The sequence below is a fragment of the Histomonas meleagridis genome (assembly GCF_020186115.1).
Source record: "Histomonas meleagridis strain 2922-C6/04-10x chromosome Unknown contig_30, whole genome shotgun sequence".
NCBI classification, from domain to species: domain Eukaryota; phylum Parabasalia; order Tritrichomonadida; family Dientamoebidae; genus Histomonas; species Histomonas meleagridis.
In genome coordinates, this window is record NW_027150858.1 from 679,210 (window position 1) to 701,130 (window position 21,921).

The following is a 21,921-nucleotide window of genomic DNA, read 5'->3' on the forward strand; positions in this document are numbered from 1 at the left end:
TCATTTACAATGTGTATACAAAAACAAGATCCACTTTATCCAAATATTGTTTCAAAATATTTGTTGGTATTATTTTTAAAACAAAGGAATACTGAAGCCTTTGAACCATTATTTGTTGAAATTAAGAAACTACCAAATTCCAAAGAATTTTGGAATAATTGTTGTATTCAAATAGCTCATGATATCATAGATTTTTATGTGCCATACTTGAAATATCTTACAATAGGGTTTTTTGTTTTTATTAATCCTTTTCGATATTTTCCACATGTTATTCAATCGCATCAACCTTTTTCAATAAAAACGATATCTATCATATCTAATATTACTAAGCAATGCCAATCCAAACTGGATAACCAAGTTTTACATTTAATTTCCACTTCTATCAAAAATCGAATACAATTATTTTTCCAAAATCCAAATGAAAACGAACTTAGAAATATCGACGAATCTAAATTAACCAATGTACTTAAAGACATATATGAATATGGTCCATTTGGTATTTCAAGCGAAATTGATAATTTATATCTCTTAATTTCATATGTGTTTTGTTCATCTAATATTTTATCCAAGCAATTCTATGGACTTTCAACCTTAAATAAACGCTTTACATTGCGTAAGAGCATTATTGAAGAATTACATCAACGAAACATTGTAAACCATTTAATTGATAATCTTCATGAATCATTACTTGAAGAGTTTATAAAACTATTATTAAAGATATGGTATCAAGGTTATTATGAGACTGAGACATTACGGAAACTTTGGATCATATCTATAAATCAACATGCAGCATCGATTGAAAAATATTTTTCATATTGGCCACGAATATTTGCAGCAGTACCACAAACAAAAGTTTATGAATTTTGGGGAATTGTAATTGAAGCTAATAAATTTCCTTCAGCAGCATTACAATTTTTATCAATGATTCAATATCGTACACCAGATAATATTAAAGATGAAATCATTGATACATTTTGGAAATCGATGGAAAATTCGACTGATAAATTATCTTATGTATTACCAATATCGAATTATTTAAAAATTAATTCAGAAAAATGGAAAATTATTAAAGATAAATGTTTAAATAACATACAAAATAATACAAATTGCGGATTTTCTATTTCACTTTTATATTACATTTGGAGAGATAATGAAAACACACGAAAAGAATTTAATATAATTTTAAATAATTGTAATCCTGAAATAAGTTATTTAAAGAATTTTTTTGATTTGTTATTAAAAATGGCAAATTATATTAATAACAATTTATATTTTGATGAGTTACAATCAATACAACGAATCATTAAACCATTTTTTTCGATTGTTCCTGATTTAGTTTGTAATTTTATTCATTCCATATCCAATTATATGACTTCTGATACATTATTAAATATGTTAAACTTAATTTCCAACATTGAAACTATTGATTCGAATGTATTTTCATTAATTCAAACGATATTTTTCAAGTTAAATAATATAAAATCTAATTCGACAATTACTACACTTGAATTAAATGGAATTGATTCATTATATAATATATTATTTTCGAATAAAAATGTAAATGAATTATATTCATTTATGGCTAATTTAGCATATAGATGTAAAAATGAACAATCAATAAAAAGTTTCATAATAAAATGTATGAACCATATAAATAATTATGGTGTAATATATACACTTTATTTATTTGTTTGTTATGTAGAAAACCCAATTAATTTAGAAGAATATAATATTAAAAAAAATAAATTTATAAAACCTGAAAATTATATTTATATATTTTTAACAGGCGCTATTAAAAAACGTATTAAAATATTACGAGTTACAAAAGTAAATTTATTTAATCAAATTATTTCACATTTATTAAATCTTTCAAGTGATTCATTTACGATTTTATATGAAAAGCAAATAATTCAACAAAATCATGTTTTCCAAAATAATCAAACGTTTGAAATAATACAAAAAAATAATCAATTACCTATAAATGAATGGAATAATAAAGAAATGTTTCCTTCACAACTATTAAAACCTTATTTTAATGAAATATTTAATTTACTTGATACAAATGTTTTAATATCAATAAACGCTTATGCATTATTAAATTGTTTAGAAACTGATGAAAAAGAAAAAGAAAAAATTTTAGATCCAAATCCAAATTGGGATAATTTATTAGATATAAATAAAGTTTATCATATGTTATATTATTTAAATATCATTGGAAATATTTTAGTTGATAATGATAAAAAGTTTTTAATTAATTTTTATCAAAACGGCGGATTCTTAAAAATGTTTTTAATATTATTTGAAGCATCGAAACTTTTATTAAAAGATTATAATACTGATTTAATATTAAACTTAATTATAATATTATTAAACAACTCTAAGAATTATAAAGAATTTGATGAACAAAAACAAAAGATTTTAATAAATTTATCAACTGAAAATAATATTTCGAATTATATTCAATGGATTATAACATTTTTAAAGAATGATAAAATTAATATAATATTAAATTTATATACAATTTTATATGAATTAATATTAATAAATAAATCGATTATTAATTATAAAGGTTTTGATGAATTAATTACTTTATCTTTATTTAATAATGATTCTTTAATACGTAAAAAGTTTTCTGAAATTTTATTATTATTAAATCCGAAACAATATGAAAGTTATTTAATTAATAACTTAAAGAATTCTGTTTATAAAACTTGTGATGAATATTTTGATTTATTAGTTAATGTAGTTTTAACTACAGATAAAACAGAAGAATTATGGAATTTAATGACTGAATTTTTTTATGAAAATTTGTTTATAATAAATCCAAATATTGAAAATGATTATTATGAAAACCATAAAATTGAAGAAGATAAAATTAATCAAGAAAAAGATAATAAAGATGAGAAAATTATCTCTAAAATTAATAATATTTGTTCAACTATAGCTTCTTCATGTTTTATTATTCGAATATTTGAAATATTTGGATTAATAATAAACAAATTAGAAACAATTCCAAACATTAATAAGTTTATAATATTTATTATTGATAATATAATATGTAATACACAAGTTTATATCCCAAAACCATTAAATTTATTTTCTATTTTAAGTGATATAATAATAAAAGATAAAACAATTTTAGATATAATAATACAAAAATTTTCATTTTATTTAAATGATTTTATAACAATTGAATATGATCCTGACATTAAATTAATAGAACCTAAAAAACTAAAAGGTTTAAATAACTTAGGCGCAACATGTTATTTAAATTCGACAATTCAACAATTAGTTAATATTCCAATAATACAAAAATCTGTTTTTAAATATATACCTAATGACATTGATAATGATTGGATAGGACAACTTCAATTATTATTTTTGAAACTTTTATATTCGCCTTATTCTTCAATTAATCCAAAATCTTTTGTTAAGTTATTAAAAGGTTGGGATGATACACCTATTAATCCTCATGAACAACAAGATGCGTTTGAATTCATTCAAATGATATTAGATCGATTAAATGAGAAATTAGAAGATAAACCTTTTGATAATGAAATTTTCGGTATTACGAAACATAAAATCATTGAAATTAATGGCGATTATACATCCGAATCTTTTACACCATTTATAGCATTAGAATTACAAGTAAAGAATCATAAATCTTTACAAGAAAGTTATAAAACATATTTAATCCCTGATAATTTAACTGGTAATAATCAATATGTTATTGAAAATGGGCCAAAAATTGATGCAAATCGTTATAATACGATTGAAAAAGCACCGAAAAATTTAATAATTTTATTAAAACGTTTTGAGTTTGATATAACTACATTAACATCTAAAAAAGTAAATTCTTGGTATTCATTTCAAAACGTCATTAATATTAGTTCATTATTAAGTGATCCTAATCAAAGGATTAATGATTATGAAATTAATGGGATTATAATGCATTCAGGTTATGCATTAAGTGGACATTATTATAGTTATATTAAACGAAATAATCAATGGTATTGTTTAAATGATTCAAATGCTTATTTAATTAACAATCAAAACTTTATCGAAAATTGCTTCGGTGGATTTGAAATTAAAACTTTTAATAATGGAAGTGAATATTATACGAAACAATGTGAAAAGAATGATAATGCTTATATATTATTTTATAAAATGAGAAATCAAAATGATGAAAATAATAATAATATTGAACCAATTACTTTATTACCTAAAATTACATTAAATTATTTTTTAAACGAAATTAAAAATTTATTATTAACTTATTTGTTTTATTCAAATGAATTTATTGAATTCATTCGAAAAATTTCAAAACAAAAATCTCAAAAATTTTATGAATTTCTGTTTAATTATTTCTTTAAATTTATTTCTTATGATAATAATGAAAATTTATTAAACGTTATATATGATAAATGTGAAAATGAAAATGAATTTTCAAATTATATTTTAAGTAATAATTCGGAATTTTTTTTAAATATGTTAAAAATGAATAATGTTCAAATGATTCGAGAGAAAACAGTAAATTTAATAAATAAATCATTAATAAAAGCAACTAAAGAAATATCCGAAAAATTTATAAATGAAATTATTAAAGAAATTCCAAATTCATTAAATTATTATACAAATTTGGATCAATTATTTAAACCAATTTTATTTTATTTACAAAATATTAATTATAATCGATTAGATATTTTAGATATAATATTTAATTTCCTTAAAAACTCAAAAGAAAATCAAAAACAAATATTTTTAATTACAAATTTATCAACTATTTTTGAAATCATTTTATTTTTAATTAAAAAACATAATAAAATTAATGAATATCAAAAACAATTTATGCAATTTCAATTTCATTCGATGTTTTTCTTATCAGAAATTAATTCATTTGATTTAGTTTTGTTATTATTAACATTTCAAATGAATAAAATCGAATTTATTCAAAGTTATCAAAACTTTTTGTTAAAATTTAAAGAATTATCACCAAATATATTAGCGTCACATTTTTCTGCTAATTGTATTTTTGAAGATAATTATGAAACTGAACGAATTCAATGGTTTTTCTCATATTTACGAGCAAAACTATGGAACAAATCGAAAATTTCATTATTTTTTAATAGATCTTCCGAGATATTACGAACTAAACATAATTATTCATCAAATGTTACTATACTTAATAATGATTTTTGGGGAAATTATTTACTTTCGACTGATTATGATTTAAGGAATTCTATTTCTAATTTTATATATTCATTATTTTCATTAAATAAAAGAAATTATATCAAAGAAATTAATAATATGAATATATTATTTAATAATTTAATATTATTAATACCAAATATGATAAAAATTTGTAAATCAATTAATGGTAATAATGAAAATATTATAACATATCCTTCAATTAATTATTTCCAAGTACTTTCTTGGTTATTATCTAAATCGAAATCACAAAATCAAATTATAACAAAGAAATCAACATTTGTTACAGCATTTGTTGAATTATCTTCAATACAAATATCAAAAGTTCCACTTTATAATATATTAAACTTTTTATTTTTTAATTTAAAGGATAATTTAATTAATAATTTTTATGATAATAATACATTAAAAACATTTTTAAATTGTTTATCGAATAATATTAATAATTCTGATATTTATTATATAGAAAATGTAATAAATTTATTCTTCAGATCAATTAATATTATCTGTGAACAAAATTCTAATTTAATTATTAATTCGGAAATCTTTAAAAAATGTTTTTATTTGTCACAAAATAATTATACATTAATATTATTTCTTTTATCATTAATAAATAAAATGATAACAAAAGAAACATCAAATGAAATATCGAATTTATTATTTGAATCATTTCGATATATTTTATATAATTTTAAGTCATTTACAATTGAAATTACAATGAAATTATTAACAATGAATGAATTTATCTCCGAAATATTCTTTAAGAAACAATGTTCATCAATAATCATCGAATATATCTCAAAACAATTCGAAAATAGATTCGATATTGAAGATTATACTGATTTAATACAAATTATTACAATCTTAAAAATATTCGTTTCTCAATATATAATTATAAATCAAGGTAAAACATCATTTTTCTTATTTAATAAAATGAATTCTTTCATCGAATATTGGAAAAATCAAATTAACTTCTTCAAGATTTTAATCGATTGGTTACAAGCGCCTTTTATACAAATACAATTCGTTAACGTAATTTTCGATTTGTTTCAATCATTATTAACTTCGGATCAACAATTTAATGACGTTTCATTAAATATTATTTCATATATACCAAAAAATTTCGTATTAAAAATTGAACAAATTTCATTATATAAATATATTAAATTAATTACTTCTTTAAGTAGTTTATATTATAAATATAATTTCAAAAATTGGTTTTCTTTCATATTTCAAGAATTTTCATTGGTCGTACAAAATAAAATTTGTAGATCCGACGTTTTTAATGTTTTCGTGAATTTCTTTTACGAAATAATTCAAAACGTTAATAAAATTTCAATTTTTAATCGAATAACAGAACTTTTCACAGAAGTTTTAGAAGATGCAAATGAAATCGAAATGTTCGAACAAGAAATTGCTTCGAAAATAATGCAAATTGCTTTAGAAAGTGAGAAAAGTGAATGTATATTCTTATGGATGAAATATTGTTGTAATATTATAAATGAAAAAGTTAAAGAAAACGAAATAAATGTAAAAGAACTAAAAAATTGTTTTCATGTTGCAAAAGAATTTATACAATTAGGTAAGTCATTGATTGGGAAAAAGCCTGAATTCGATTGTATAAATCAGCAAAACTTGAAGAAATTGATCATAAAATTCAAAAACGGTAATGAAATGTCGAAGAAATCGGCATTGGATATGGAATATTTTCTGGTTAATAAGTAAATGTTTGTTGTGAAAAATAACTGTAAACTTATTGAATGGAAATAACTGTTTCGCTGAACTTTTCAAAGTAAGAACGTAGTTCCATTCAAATATCGATGTAAACTATTAAATTTATGTGATCATTTATTCCCAATTGTTTTTATTAGTACAAGTACTTATAGTTATAAACTCTGGGCCTCAAACACATGCTGGGCATTTCGTTCGTAAGCAAAAGGTTTTTACATCAAATTATTCCAAATTTCAAAAAAATGAAATTAATCCTTATGCAAATGGTAACATAAATCCAAACTACGCAGTACAAGCATCAAACCATCAACTTTCTACCTTAAATTCCACAAGTAAGCAATTTGGTGAAAATAAAAATGAGGCATTAAATCCTCATTTAACAATAAGTAAGGCAAAAATTACTTCACTGGATCAAGACATTGTAATTGATTTCGAAAATCTTGAAGGTTTACAAGATGGTGACCAATTCGGCATAAGTGTTACCCATTCACCCAATAGTGATATGGAAAATATGTATAAAAATGTACAAGCAACTTATAATGGCAATAATCAATTATACACTGATATTTATTTCGAAGACAGTACTGAAACTATTTCTTTGTCCGCATATTATCCATATTTCTCAAATGCTGATCCACAAGGTAATGTAAATATATATACAAATATGGTTCAAACATCTGATATAAAGAAACAGCTTAATATCTATTCAGCAATAGGTTTAACATGTGCATACAATTCTCCACATGTAAACCCCACATTTGAATCTAAAATGGCAAGTCTTTCGATAACTGTGATATTTAGAAACTTCGATTCCAGTGAAATTGCATCGGATTGGAAATTTTACATTAGTGGTTTAAGGCACAAAGGAACATTTAATATTTACACAGGTGAAATAAGTGTTGATTATGACTCAGAATGTATCAACGATTTTGACTTTACTGATTCTGATTATACACTAGATGATGAACAAGGCACAAGGACATATGAAATGTATTTTATTCCACAGAAAATTGATAATTTTATATTTAAGGCAGTACTGAATGATGATACATATATTATAGAGACCTTCGATGATGAATTTTTATCTGGATATGAACACACAAATTGGATGTTTGTGGATAAAAATGATGCAATTACAAGATCGAATACATTTTCTAATTCAAATACATTTTCTAATTCAAATACATTTTCTAATTCAAATACATTTTCGATTTCAAATACTTTTGTCAAATCTAATGCATTTGCATTATCGAATGCATTTACTAAATCAGATATCCAAAAAAATATTAATACTCAAGCATTAATCGAAAATATTTCATATCATAAATCTTTTACTTATTCACTTACTTTGACGCAAACCATTATTATAACAGAAACAATAATCATTGTTAATACATTTTTATCACACTCATTCTTTTTAACATTTAATAACTTAAATAGTTATTTAACATATTCTGAATTCATATTTTATGATTATACAGTTCTCCAATATACAGTTCCATATAGTTTTTATTCATATTTTCATTTTATTTTGACTGAAAATAATGAAACCAATGAAAATGATACACAAACGATGATTATTATAATTGTTTGTGTCGTAATTGTAATTGTAATGATTATTTGTATAATTGTTATTTTGGTAATTCGTCAGCAAAAATCCAAAAAAGATTCGTCAAATTTCGAAGAAGTATCATCAAATAGTGAAAAAGATGTCACGAATAACAATGTGGTAGGTATTAAACTGAATCATATTGAAGAAGATCCCTTTGCAAAAGATTTTAAGGACAATGAATTTGATAATCACATTTTCATATAATGTATCTATCAATATGTAAAAAAACACTAATTATTTTAGTAAACACTCAAAGCGTGTTAATTTGATGTATCATCTTACTTTTTTTAAATCAAAACTGTCGAGTTCTGTGAAAAAACGTAAAGTTTTGAAATACGTTCGTTGATGTAGAGCGATATCACTTTCTTTCATTTTTTTTGTTGTTTGAAACGAGGGTTCGAATTTTCTGTCACTTTTCAATAAAAATATTACGTTTTCAGCTTTGTAAACAGCTTCCGATCGCAAAAACAACAAAACATGCATCAACAAAAGTTTTACCAATGAATCGACGAAAATGCGGCGCGGTTGAAACTCTCTGTATCGTTTTTGACTGATTTATTAGCAAGTTTCTCAAGTTTTCTCGCAAATGTGTTCTTTCTTTTTGGCTTTACCCATGTGTTTCTTTTGCTCATTACAAACCTCTCAAAAAAATTCAGGTTCAAAGATTTTTAGTGATCAATTATCTATTTCTCAAACTTTCAAACATTCCCCTTATTTCACTTTAGAATTTAAAGGGCATACATATTTACCATTCTCAGCCCATAACAAGCAGTGTGTATCCATTAAAGTCACAAAATTTATTATGCTAAAAATGAATGAATCAAATACATTTAATATCATCACTGAAGAATATCAGCATCATTCCCCTTTATTAAAGTTCCCGATATCATATGTTAAACATTATTTCAAATTCTTTTCTTTGACATTTAATCATTTTTCATTAAAAGCTCATTTACCGATTTCAATGAATAATAATTTCATAAAGAAAATGTTCAAATTCAATGAAAATGTTCAAGTTTTAATGTATAACTTTTTTATTTTGGGATTTTTTTTCTTTTATGAAATCAAATTTTTATTGAATAAATTGAAAGCAAACGAAAAGAAAAAACAGAAAAATATTTTAATTTTTGTTATGTTTTTCATGAAGTCTTATCAAATATATGATGAAGATAATTTAACACTTACAATCATAAATTCAAATGAATTTTATGAAATTTCTCAATATCAAAACATAACGAAATTTATAATTATCAGTGAAAATATATATTCAATTCCAAGTGGTTCATTTTCAGAATGGCATTCAGTTGTTTCAGTTGATTTTGGTAATTCAGTCACAAATATTGGAAGTTCAGTGTTTTCTTCATGTTTTAATTTAGAAACGATTATAATTGGAGGAAATGTTACAACAATTGGTGGTTCATCATTTTCAATGTGTTCATCAATCAAAAACATTACAATTCCAAATTCAGTTTCAGTAATTGGAAATTCAGCATTTTCATCATGTTCTAATTTAACAATATTAACACTTGGCTATGGAATCAGAGAAATTGGAGGTTCAGCATTTGGGAATTGTTATCAACTTCAATGCATTTATTATTATGGATATTCAGAACCAGAAATTATTGAAGGTGCATTTTATAATGTTTTTACAAGTGTTATCACATATCCAACATATGTAGGAAGTAAATTTGGAAATTTAGATGTTGCCCAAGACAACACAGAAGGAACATGCGAACCACTTCCAACGCATTCATTTAGTCAATCGAATACATTTTCTAATTCAAATACATTTACAGCATCACTTCAAAGTGATATTTCATTATCATTATCATTTTCATATACATTAACAGTTACATTATCAATTACACATTCATTAACTATTTATGAAACAAAAACGAAAACATTTTCATTATATATAAATCATTCGACATTTTCATATATTGAAACAGAATTTATTTATTACAATTATACGATTGTTATATATTCTACGTATTATAATTATTATTCCAATTTCTTTACAATGTTTTACACTTCCAATGAAAATTCACCAAATGGAATTACGACAAATGCTTTGATTGGAATTATTTGCGGATCATTTGCATTTGTTTTGATTATTGTTGGAATTGTTATATTTTTAGTGAAAAGTAATAATAAGAAAGAAAAATCGAAATCAAAGTTACAATTTAAAGATACTACAACATCAAGTACAAAGCAAATCGAAGAAGTAAATAGTTTAGTTGAAGATATTGTGAAAGAAGATGAAGACAATTGGCTATGAATAAAATGTGTAATAAAAAAACATTTATTAATTTAATTTTTATAAACGAATATAAAATTATTCAACAAAATGAAATCATATTAACGATAATATCATTTTTACTTTAAAATGGTTTAAATTAGTTTATTTAAATATGAAATTTTGAATTTTATGATGTTTAATTAGTAACATTAATTTTTGAGTTCTGATTGTGAGTGCATTGAATTTTAACTTTTGAATGAGACTGGATAAACTTTACATGAATTCATTATTCTCAATCGAAAAATATTTTATAATAAAAATAGAATGTAATTGATTTTGTACATAAAGAACTCCTTATATTTTGTTTATTTTATATAAAATCATAAATATTCAAACAATGAATAGCTGAATTGCCAATGTTTTAAAAAAGTGTTAATTTTATGATGATGGAAACATCTTAGATAAATGAACGGCACACCAAATTAAAGCATAAATTCCGTTCTATAACATATATTCATTGTGTTATTTAAAAGTGAATTTATAATGTTTTAAGGCTGTTTCTTTGATTGTCGTCTTAAAAAATCGATAGAAATATTTCAAAATTGGTTTGAAAAACGACAATTAAACAACAGGTTTTTAAAAGTTTAACCGTGAGATTTTAAACTTTTGAGATAGCCGATGTATAATTGGTGAAGGTCTATAGATATATTACAAGCTGAAACATGAGAACCTTCCTTTTATTTAGCATTTCGATCATGGTGAAACGATTTATAACCGATAGAAAGCTTATTACACCTTATATCATTCAAAAAGAAATATTACAAATACAAAACCATGAAAACAAGAAAAGCATGACTTACAAATGTGATGGGGATGCATCAATTCATGAAATTATGAACAAAAAATATAAAAGATTTAACAATAATTATAAAGTTTTGATAAACAAATTATTTTTAAATTTGATACCATATAATGAATCTACAATAGTTGTACATCAGAATTTTAATAACAAACCAAAAATTCCAAGAACATATTTTTCAAACATTTTGGAAAAATACTTTGAAATTGATATATTTGTCAAAAATGGCATATCTGAGGAAACCTCGAACAGATCTTATGAAGATATATCTTCCATAAAGGGTGAATTTTCACATTTTTTTATGATGCGAAACGACAACGAAGAAGGACCAAACATTTTGAATGCTTTACTTCATTTAACCATCATTTTTTCAATTACATTTCCGGTTATTCATATCAAATTTTATCAGAAAAACACAACTTCAGTTCAGAAAATATTAACGACCAAATATACATTGAAAGTAAAAGATAAGAAAAAAAGTGAAAATATTTTAATTTTTGTTATGTTTTTCATGAAGTCTTATCAAATATATAATGAAGATAATTTAACACTTATAATCATAAATTCAAATGAATTTTATGAAATTTCTCAATATCAAAACATAACAAAATTTATAATTATCAGTGAAAATATATATTCAATTCCAAGTGGTTCATTTTCAGAATGGCATTCAGTTGTTTCAGTTGATTTTGGTAACTCAGTATCAAATATTGGAGGTTCAGTGTTTTCTTCATGTTTTAATTTAGAAACGATTATAATTGGAGGAAATGTTACAACAATTGGCGGTAGTGCATTTTCATTGTGTTCATCAATCAAAAACATTACAATTCCAAATTCAGTTTCAGTAATTGGAAATTCAGCATTTTCATCATGTTCTAATTTAACAATATTAACACTTGGCTATGGAATCAGAGAAATTGGAGGTTCAGCATTTGGGAATTGTTATCAACTTCAATGCATTTATTATTATGGATATTCAGAACCAGAAATTATTGAAGGTGCATTTTATAATGTTTTTACAAGTGTTATCACATATCCAACATATGTAGGAAGTAAATTTGGAAATTTAGATGTTGCCCAGAACAACACAGAAGGAACATGCGAACCACTTCCAACGCATTCATTTAGTCAATCAAATACATATACAAGATCAAATTCATATGCACATTCAGATTCAATTTCAATCTCAGCATTATATTCATTTAGTCAATCGAATACATTTACAGCATCACTTCAAAGTGATATTTCATTATCATTATCATTTTCATATACATTAACAGTTACATTATCAATTACACATTCATTAACTATTTATGAAACAAAAACGAAAACATTTTCATTATATATAAATCATTCGACATTTTCATATATTGAAACAGAATTTATTTATTACAATTATACGATTGTTATATATTCTACTTATTATAATTATTATTCCAATTTCTTTACAATGTTTTACACTGATAATAATAATCAAAATAACGATAATAAAACAACGATTATCATCATTTCTGTTTGTGTAATTGTTATAGTAATAGTCATTATCACATTATTAATTATATTATTGACACATATTCGAAATAAAAAAGAAGAAATTTATGAAAATGATAAATCAGAAGAAAATGAAAACGAAACGACGAATACATTTACTACAGGAATAAGTAACATAAATATTGAAGAAGATCCATTTGCCGAAGATTTTCAAGAAGAAAAATTCATTGAACAAATATAATTTTCAATATTATATATTTGTAAATTTTGTAATGATAATTATAAATATGATATGAATCTTTTGAAATCAAATATTTCGATGATACATAACATGAATGCATTACATTGTGTTAATATTAACTTTAAAATCTTTATAATGATATTAAATGGATATGATCAAATGTCTTTAATACATTCAATACGATGAATAATGAGGAATAAATATCAAAGAACACATGGCTTATTTACATCACAGACGATAACTTTCACACTTACACTTAATTAACATGGAACTAATTATTAATCAATAAAAAAAATAAGAGCCAATGGTAAAATAACATATTCAAATATAAAAAGTAAAGCGAAAGTAATAAATCAATTCAGAAATGAAGAAGAAAATTAATGTGAAAAACTAATACTACAAAATAAAAATGAAAATAAATTTAAAAATGTTTATTTATTGTAAAACTATTTTTGAAATGAGTGTTAAGAAGCATAAAACCATAACATTTTAATTTTAACTTTTTTACAAAGACGTTAAATCACTTCACATGTTTTATTTATAGACATGTGACATGAAACATTTTCAAAAAAAATCAAATTAAAAATTTGTTAAAACAATATGATGAAAATATTTTCCTGAACCCGGGTTCAAAATTGGGAGTTTACATGTTGTAAATCATAGAAAAATTGCTTGGTATGCAAAAAGTTTCAATCATGTTTTGAGAAAAACTTTTTTGGGATGTTTTTGGTTTCTTTTCTCCTCTTCAGCAAATGTGATGAAATTATTGCAATACTTTCAAACTCTCACACTAGAATTGATATCAATATTTCAGGAAGACAGCGAGTATTAGAATTAATCAACAATTTGTTTATGGTTATGGTGCAATGGCATATCTCCAAAATGTTCCAACAAATTCTGCAAAGGTAGGTTCTGTTACATCAGATATTGTTCAAATAAATGCATCAAATTCGGATTATATCATATTTAGAGTTTCTGCAAAAAACACCCATTTTTGTTATGAAATTATCAAAACATCTGTAACTTCTGATACACGTTTTTTGTTTCCATATTTCTACACATCATATCTGAATGGTAGTTCATCAGGTTTTCAGATAAATGATGACTATGGTATTGGTATTCATACATTAAATGTTAGTCTTCCCACAGTTACTTTAGCTGTGTCTTATATTAACTGGGTATTCTTGAATGGTCACTTCAGAGATGATACAAAATGTTTTTTAACTGTTGGGAAATGTCTGTTTTCAGAAGTTTACTTCAAAAAATGGTAGTTTCTGAAGGTTTTCCCACATCACCACATGGAGAACCCTTTGCACTTGACTCCCCACGTGCTTCTGAATCATATGTTTTTGCTTCTGTTACTGAATTAAATGTTGATCAATGGATTAACATGACTTTAAAATATGGTATTGGAATGTTGAATTTTTCGGCTGCATATCAATCTCATAGACATTATGAACCAAATTAAGGATCATTTCCAAATGGTTGTTCTGGACTTAAAACAGTGATAGATAAAATTCATGCTGCAGGTCTACTCGTAGGTTTGCATGTACTTTCTGGTGCTGTTGATCAAAACGATGCTTATCTTACGCCTATACCAGATCCACGACTAGCAAAAGATTATGTTTATAAACTTGCGCAATCAATATCTGAAACAGATACAACAATATATACAACAACAGCACCAGAAAAAACATTTAATATTATTTGGTCAAATGGTGGCCAAGGAAATGTAATACGAATTGGTAATGAATTAATACAATATGGAGGATTATTAACACAAAACCACCTTATGGATTTACTAATTGTGTTCGTGGTGCATTTCGTACTAATGTATCATCCCATTCTACATCAGAACAGTTGGATCATTTACATGTTCGTTATAATACTTTTCAACCTGAATTAGGTTCTACACTTGTAACTGAAAACACACAAAACATTGGGAAATTATATAACTTAGGATTTGATTATATTTATCATGATGGTGTTGAAGGAATGCCAAATTCATCATTAGGCATTTGCGAAATGCGTAAAGCAATGTTTTATGCTATGGATTCTCCTGGTAGCACAGAATCTAGTGCATGGAATTCTCTAACATGGAGTTTTCATAGTAGATATGGGGCACTTGATAGAGCTTCATGGGGTATTAAAAAATTTTTGTTGATCAACATATTAAATCTAATATCAGAGGTAAAGCTAATTTATTACCAGCACAAATGGGTTGGTGGGGAATAAATGATCAAATGAATGGATGTTATGCACAATTAATTGATGAATTTGAATATTTATGTTGTAAAAATAATGCAAATGATTTTGCTATATCTTTTCAAGGAATATCTCCTAAAACTAATGGTAAACAAGATGACATAATGGAAACATTTAAAAAATGGGAAACTTTAAGGAGAAATAAAATTCAAACAAATAAAGAAAATGAAATTCTCAAAAAACCTAAAGAAGAATTTCATATTGATGGAAGTATTGATGATGGAATTTGGAATATTTATGGTAGATATATTTCTACATGGAATTGCTTGTTGGATTTATGGTGATGGAAAAGGAGAGTATTCAATCTTCAACCAATTTCTCCTACAACTTATTCAAGATCATGGAATGAATATTATGTAGTTATAGATTTCGTTGGATGGAAATATCTTGAAATTCCTTTGCTTGAAAGAGATGCAGATCGATTTGAAGACTTTGAATGGCCTTATAAGACAACAAGTATATATTATGAGTGCTGACTTTAAACATATCCAAACAATGAATATATATATATATATGAATAATGTTCCAGCTAATTCAAGTTGTACTATATATATTACTCCGATTAAAGCATTGCCAATTGTAAATACCAATTTAAAGAATGCAAAAGTTTCAATTAACGGAAAAGAAATCGAATTTTAGAATATGAGTTTAAGTAGTGGCGAATATTTCGATTTTATATATACATCAGATTGCAGATACTTTGGAAATCGTAAGAGGCGAAATATACAATATAATGAGCCAAATAATGAATTGATATTAGAAAAAGGTAATAATAATATAACTTTAGAATATGATGTTGAAATGGATATCGAAGCAAATCCAAGAATTAGACTCACTGTCTTCGAATATGGTGATACGGTAGTATGGAGAAACCCAGGAATATACGCTTGAATCGCAGTAAGTGCTGTGATTGGTGCGGCGATTCTTGCTTTCTTAATCGCTGTAATTGTTCATAGGATAAAAAACAAGTGAAAAATTGAAATTCATATTGTTAAATATTTCTTTATTGTATTTAGATTTTTGCTTCTTTTTTCGTGTGAGCTTTGCTCCTCTATCGTCGTATTGAAAAAGTTATATTGAGCAAATGACCGTTAAGGTATAAATGGAAGAAATACATATATCACTATGTTTATCAAAAATTTCAGAACCAATTACAATAGATATAACAAAAGAAACAACAGTTATTTCATTGTGTTTTCAGATTTTAAATTTATTCGGATATCCACCAAATACTGAAATTCATCTTATCAACTTCGAATCTGGAGAAAAAGAATTCAATCTTGATGATATAAAATATTTTTGCGATCGACTTAACAAGAAATTTTTGGTTTCTTTTTCACCATTTGAAATCTCAGTTGATCAGTTTTTCGAAAAAATTAAAAATAATGAAAACAACACAGAGATTACAACAGCAGAGGCATTTAAAGAAGCTGTTGAAAATGAAGCTGCATCAATGAAGCCATATTGTTCATACATATTTTTACATCAAATATTATCTAAGATCATTGATGATATTATCAAAGGCAACGAGACCACCTTTGCAAATTACCTTTGTACTTATTTTAAAGATTTTTCTAATAATCCATTATTTTCGAAAGAAATTGTTATTAGTTCATTAACTAAAGAAATCAATGAAATTTTTGGTGACACTCTTTTATGGAACAGATATGATGAGAATACGCATTTCCCCATCAAACAACCACGATTTCTCTCTGTTATTGAATTCAACAATTTATGTACATTTTTCTCTGATCTTATTATAAATCATTGTGATATCAAATATATATTACGGTCAGTTCTTGACAACTATAAGCCATCTGAATTTGTTATTAATATCATATTAAAAGTAACACAAAACTTAATTTTGAAGTATGAAATTCCAAAAGTGTTCAGAATCGCATCAAAACTATTTGGTGATTCATGGCTATATAAATGTTTTCCTAATTCGGATTCTATTTATACTTTCTGTATGAATGATGAATTCATTAATATATATCCTTATTTATTATCACGGCATTCACTTTTAATGCATTTGGAGGAAAAAATTCCATTTCAACAATTGAATGCAGTCATAACGGTCATCGACTCAAATTTTCTGAAGTACGATAGCCGGTTTACAAAATGTTTTATGAATTCACTTTTCCCACATTTATACAAAGTTATAAATCAACAAGTGCCTTGTTTAACTATTTCACAATCAACATATGATTCAATGATTAGATCATTAACTGGCCTTTATGGTCTTTTTTCACGTTTGATGCAATACCAATGTAATCAGATTCAATTTTTAAATTCTTTTTTAAAGTATTGGAAATTATATTCATTCGAACCAAAGGGTTTGTGTTATTTTTTGATTGGGTTTTTCATACAGCATAAACTTTTAAATTCATTTGTGTTGTATAAATGGATAAAATCAAAAGAAGTGGAACCATATAAAGATGCGCTTCTTATTGAATTAAATACATTCATTTTGTCATATATACAATTGCCTCAAATTATAGAAGAAAATAAAACATTATAATATCAATAAACTGTTATTTCTAAAAAAAATGTATTTTACTAAATCTCTTTAATGATTATTCACTCTATGTTAATCTTTTTTATTTGTTCTTTGGTATGCAATATAATATTTTTATATATTCTTTTGTATTTTCTAAATTAATAATTATTTGTAATTAGGAAAGAAGTATATTTAAAACAAGATTACGTGGATTTAAAATTTGTTTAAATTATTGATTCATTGCAAAGAATTTGTAAGATATTAAGTAAATATTATTAACATCAAGATATTCAAACCAAAGTTAACCAATAAATAATATCAAAAAGAAAATCATTTCTAATAAAAACATAAACAAAAACTAAGAATTTAGAATTTCTTCAATAAGTGGCTGAGTGTTTATATTTTCTAACAATGAAACTTCTCATATTTTGTACTCGCGACCTTTTAGATATGTTTCGCATTTTTCCTTGACGTCTTCTAACAATTTGTTGAAATTTTTCTTATAGTACACTTATTAATAGAATTGTATTTATGAATTTACATTTTGCTTTGCGAATATATTTTAAAATAATAATTTCTTTATTTCACAATATTTATAAATATATAAAATCCGAAAATACATTTTTTATTCAAAAAACAGAACAAACTTCAGTTTTTGTTTCTGGCTTATTTTTAGTAAGCCAAAAATTTTTCTTACTAAAATATGCTTCTGGAATTAAATCTATAAGTTGACTTAATCCATTATTTTCTTTTGAAGAACACTCCATATATGAGAAAGCATTGATGTGAATCGTCGTCAATTTGATGTGAACCGCGAAGTCAATTCAAACAAGAACGACCAACTTGTAGCAGAAAATTATCTTGTTAAAATCATAGTTTTATCTAGATTTTGCATATAAATTAGAAAAACTTAAATAAATATTTCATTCCTTTTATTAGTATTTTGTTTGAAATATATCAAAAAATGTGTGTCGATGTTTATTTTTCTGAACAAAAAGACAAAACAAATGAAAATAATCGATCATTTTGAACTTAAAGTGAAAACACTTTTAAAAAATGATTTAAAAAAAGCCATTATTTTTACAAATAAAATATAAATTCATAAAAAGGCCCATGTAATGTTGGTTCTTATCAATAAAAATATCTTTTGTAGATATGAATTAGTTGATTTAAAAAAAGGTTTTGTATGGGTTAATTCTGCATTTAAATGATGAAATCCATAGTAAAAATTATACTATTCTTATATAAGAATAAATTAACGCTAATTCATTTAACAAAAATTAATCAACAGATTTCAAAGTTTATAAATTTTATATTTATAGAATTTTTATGGGCATAAAATGGCATATTTGTATATACAAATTTTTTGATTCAATTTTCATGGGTGCAATTTGGTATTAGATAAAAAAAATATTTTTTTTCTGAGTATAAAGTCAATATTTCAAAAAAAACATGAAAATTGAATTGATATTTAGAACTTTCTTTTTACTGAATTTCATCATTAATCGTTCTTAATAAGAAGGTCTTCCAAGTTTTTTTCTGAATTTAACTTGGGGCGTATCGTTTCCAATATAGTGTTTACCAATTAGTGTACACGCACTTTTACCGATAGTGTACACGGGATCAAAAGGAAGAAAAACAAAAGAAGCAAAATAAATGTATTTCATGATCAATTTAGAGGAGTTTTATGTAATTCATGTCAATCTGTTGAATAAAAATGCTTTATCATGGAACTTATAATCGAGCAAACATAGTTAATTTTAATCACTAATACTGTTATTTTTTTCACAGACGATACATTCTCATAGAAACCGTTTAAAATTAAATGTATATTCATTGTATCTCTTGTTTCTTTATTAATTTGATGCTCTGTTCCTTTCGGAGTTTGAATAACTTTCTTCAAAAGACTTGTCAAAGCTTTTGTAAAAATATTAAATATAGCTTTTTCCCTTCAACTAACAAAAAAATTTGTTGCTAAAGAAAAAGTGGCATTTTAGGCATTCTTTTCATAATATGACAATTGGTATATTGAATGCATTCAAAATGAATTTAACGAATTCAGGCTCCCTGTGAAATGAGGAGTCTAAATAAATGGTAATTAATTAAATAATTACTTAAAGCTATTAAAAATTTAAACCAACAAACCATTAATTTAACACCCAAATGCTAATATTCGCAAAGAACTTTCAAAATGTTTTCCAACATTTATTTCTTCAAACTACTAATGCTTTGATGACGATGTTGTGGTTATTGTTTCATTATCTTAATAAATAGTTTTTTTCGGAGTAATTACATATAAAATTATAATTTAACTCAAACTGCTTCAAAGGACAAACAATTTTTTATTTAACCAAAGTTTTATATTGATTTTATTGCCGTAAGGGATTTCTTTACAAACGAAAAAATTCTTATACAAAATGTGTTATAATAAATCATAATAAAAAATAAAATCATAATTTAAGCAGTTTTTCTTATATCCGTTTATAAAGTCATTGCTCAACTATGATAATCATATATACCAAAGTAAAAAAAATTAATGATAATAAAAGAAAATTCATTTTTATTATCATCTAATAATGCATCTTGGATCCTTTAGAATAAACTGTTTTCAACCTAATATATGTAAACAGTTATCGCTGTAAAACATTTTAAAAAGAAAAACAAAATGATCAAATATCATACATTTTAGATGTTGTTTTTTATTTATATCCCATTGTGTTCTAGTAATTAAAAAGACTTTATTTTACCATCTAAAGTCCAATGCCTTATTACAAATTTCACATTGCTTTGGCGTTGTACAAACAACATCACCAACTTCATAATAAGGGAATTTTATAGAAACGTTTTTGCTGTGTTGATTTTGCAAGTTTAATTCCAAGATAAGTCTATTCCAATTACTACTCAAAGTACCGATTATATAATCAGCATTGACTGCATCTTCCAAATTTGCGAAAGAGCTTAATGCCATACTAAAATAATCATTAATTTTATGAAGATCAAAACCACCAGTTTGTCTTGTAAAATTATAATATGAAATGTCAAACCTATCTCTATACTGCAAAACATAATCAATGGATTCCTGTTCATCACTACTTACAAACACTGAAATTGGTTTATCTTTTCTGATTAATTTCTCTATTACTTCTAAAGTATATATATATTTAGATGTGTTAATTATTTTCATTTCACGATATTTATCACCTTTCCGAATATGCATTGATACATCGTAATGATCTTTTGGATTCACTAAGCTTTTATCACGAAATTCTTTTATCCATTTCTTTAAGTTATCATTAAAACGTACGAAGAAATACGCCGCTTGAATTCTCCAATAAAATCGATATAGTTGTGGTGGAACACCAGTTTGATTTATTATAGGCATAATAGATTTAGGTACAGTATATTTTGGAAAGTCTTTAACTCGCATAAATTTTGGATTTGAATAATCTATTTCATCTTTACTAAATTTACATGAAGAAATAGGTTGGAAATAACAGTCGAAACCACTTGTATTATGACATTGTTTGCAATCAATAAATCTATAATTTTCATTTGGATCATAAATTACAGTTCTATTTAAATCAATGTCCTTGGCTATTATACTACCAGTTACATGAACATAAGAGCCAAGTCCTTGATGTGGACACCTTGGAATTAAAATGAAATTCCGTTCACTACAATTTTTAGGGAATTGGTTTTCATATATTATTTTTTGAATTTCATCTGTCCCATATATACCATGTTTATCATGTTTCGGATAAGGCTTATCAAGCTT